Source organism: Haliotis cracherodii, unplaced genomic scaffold, assembly GCF_022045235.1.
Source record: "Haliotis cracherodii isolate W230 unplaced genomic scaffold, xgHalCrac1.p SCAF_14, whole genome shotgun sequence".
NCBI classification, from domain to species: Eukaryota; Metazoa; Mollusca; class Gastropoda; order Lepetellida; family Haliotidae; genus Haliotis; species Haliotis cracherodii.
In genome coordinates, this window is record NW_027266269.1 from 35896641 (window position 1) to 35900159 (window position 3519).

A 3519-nucleotide genomic window follows, 5' to 3' on the forward strand; every position below is an offset into this window, starting at 1 on the left:
TACCCTTGATCCACCCATACTAGACCTCCAGGTCTGTATGTCCACTGTACAACATGTACCCTTGATCCACCCATAGTAGACATCCAGGTCTGTATGTCCACTGTATAACATGTACCTTTGATCCACCCATACTAGACATCCAGGTCTGTATGTCCACTGTACAACATGTACCCTTGATCCACCCATAGTAGACATCCAGGTCTGTATGTCCACTGTATAACATGTACCCTTGATCCACCCATACTAGACATCCAGGTCTGTATGTCCACTGTACAACATGTACCCTTGATCCACCCATACTAGACATCCAGGTCTGTATGTCCACTGTATAACATGTACCTTTGATCCACCCATACTAGACATCCAGGTCTGTATGTCCACTGTACAACATGTACCCTTGATCCACCCATACTAGACATCCAGGTCTGTATGTCCACTGTACAACATGTACCCTTGATCCACCCATACTAGACATCCAGGTCTGTATGTCCACTGTACAACATGTACCCTTGATCCACCCATAGTAGACGTCCAGGTCTGTATGTCCACTGTATAACATGTACCTTTGATCCACCCATACTAGACATCCAGGTCTGTATGTCTACTGTACAACATGTACCCTTGATCCACCCATACTAGACATCCAGGTCTGTATGTCCACTGTACAACATGTACCCTTGATCCACCCATACTAGACATCCAGGTCTGTATGTCCACTGTACAACATGTACCCTTGATCCACCCATAGTAGACATCCAGGTCTGTATGTCCACTGTATAACATGTACCTTTGATCCACCCTTACTAGACATCCAGGTCTGTATGTCCACTGTACAACATGTACCCTTGATCCACCCATAGTAGACATCCAGGTCTGTATGTCCACTGTACAACATGTACCCTTGATCCACCCATACTAGACATCCAGGTCTGTATGTCCACTGTATAACATGTACCCTTGATCCACCCCCCATCCCCCCCCGACACCCAGGTCTGTATGTCCACTGTATAACATGTACCCTTGATCCACCCATCCCCGACACCCAGGTCTGTATGTCCATTGTAGAACATGTACCCTTGATCCACCCATAGCAGACATCCAGGTCTGTATGTCCACTGTACAACATGTACCTTTGATCCACCCATAGCAGACATCCAGGTCTGTATGTCCACTGAACAACATTTACCCTTGATCCACCAATACTAGACATCAAGGTCTGTATGTCCACTGCACAACATGTACCCTTGATCCACCCATACTAGACATCCAGGTCTGTATGTCCACTGTATAACATGTACCTTTGATCCACAACCCCCCCCCCCCTCCCCCCCGACACCCAGGTCTGTATGTCTACTGTATAACATGTACCCTTGATCCACCCATACTAGACATCCAGGGCTGTATGTCCACTGTATAACATGTACCCTTGATCCACCCATCCCCGACACCCAGGTCTGTATGTCCACTGTACAACATGTACCCTTGATCCACCAATAGTAGACACCCAAGTCTGTATGTCCACTGTATAATATGTACCCTTGATCCACCCATCCCCGACATCCAGGTCTGTATGTCCACTGTACAATATGTACCTTTGATCCACCCGTACTAGACATCCAGGACTGTATGGCCACTGTACAACATGTACCCTTGATCCACCCATAGAAGACACCTAGGTCTGTATGTCCACTGTACAACATGTACCCTTGATCCACCCATAGAAGACACCCAGGTCTGTATGTCCACTGTACAACATGTACACTTGATCCACCCATAGTAGACATCCAGGTCTGTATGTCCACTGTATAACATGTACCTTTGATCCACCCATACTAGACATCCAGGACTGTATGTCCACTGTACAACATGTACCCTTGATCCACCCATACTAGACAACCAGGTCTGTATGTCCACTGTACAACATGTACCCTTGATCCACCCATACTAGACATCCAGGTCTGTATGTCCACTGTACAACATGTACCCTTGATCCACCCATACTAGACATCCAGGTCTGTATGTCCACTGTATAACATGTACCTTTGATCCACCCATACTAGACATCCAGGTCTGTATGTCCACTGTACAACATGTACCCTTGATCCACCCATACTAGACATCCAGGTCTGTATGTCCACTGTACAACATGTACCCTTGATCCACCCATACTAGACATCCAGGTCTGTATGTCCACTGTATAACATGTACCTTTGATCCACCCATACTAGACATCCAGGTCTGTATGTCCAATGTACAACATGTACCCTTGATCCACCCATACTAGACATCTAGGTCTGTATGTCCACTGTATAACATGTACCTTTGATCCACCCATACTAGACATCCAGGTCTGTATGTCCACTGTACAACATGTACCCTTGATCCACCCATACTAGACATCCAGGTCTGTATGTCCACTGTACAACATGTATCCCCTGATCCACCAATACTAGACATCCAGGTCTGTATGTCCACTGTATAACATGTTCCTTTGATCCACCCATACTAGACATCCAGGTCTGTATGTCCACTGTACAACATGTACCCTTGATCCACCCATACTAGACATCCAGGTCTGTATGTCCACTGTACAACATGTACCCTTGATCCACCCATAGTAGACATCCAGGTCTGTATGTCCACTGTATAACATGTACCTTTGATCCACCCATACTAGACATCCAGGTCTGTATGTCCACTGTACAACATGTACCCTTGATCCACCCATACTAGACATCCAGGTCTGTATGTCCACTGTACAACATGTACCCTTGATCCACCCATACTAGACATCCAGGTCTGTATGTCCACTGTATAACATGTACCTTTGATCCACCCATACTAAACATCCAGGTCTGTATGTCCACTGTACAACATGTACCCTTGATCCACCCATACTAGACATCCAGGTCTGTATGTCCACTGTATAACATGTACCTTTGATCCACCCATACTAGACATCCAGGTCTGTATGTCCACTGTACAACATGTACCCTTGATCCACCCATACTAGACATCCAGGTCTGTATGTCCACTGTACAACATGTACCCTTGATCCACCCATACTAGACATCCAGGTCTGTATGTCCACTGTACAACATGTACCCTTGATCCACATAAATAGTAGACATCCAGGTCTGTATGTCCACTGTATAACATGTACCTTTGATCCACCCATACTAGACATCAAGGTCTGTATGTCCACGGGACAACATGTACCCTTGATCCACCCATACTAGACATCCAGGTCTGTATGTCCACTGTACAACATGTACCCTTGATCCACCCATACTAGACATCCAGGTCTGTATGTCCACTGTACAACATGTACCCTTGATCCACCCATAGTAGACATCCAGGTCTGTATGTCCACTGTACAACATGTACCCTTGATCCACCCATACTAGACATCCAGGTCTGTATGTCCACTGTATAACATGTACCCTTGATCCACCCCCCATCCCCCCCCGACACCCAGGTCTGTATGTCCACTGTATAACATGTACCCTTGATCCACCC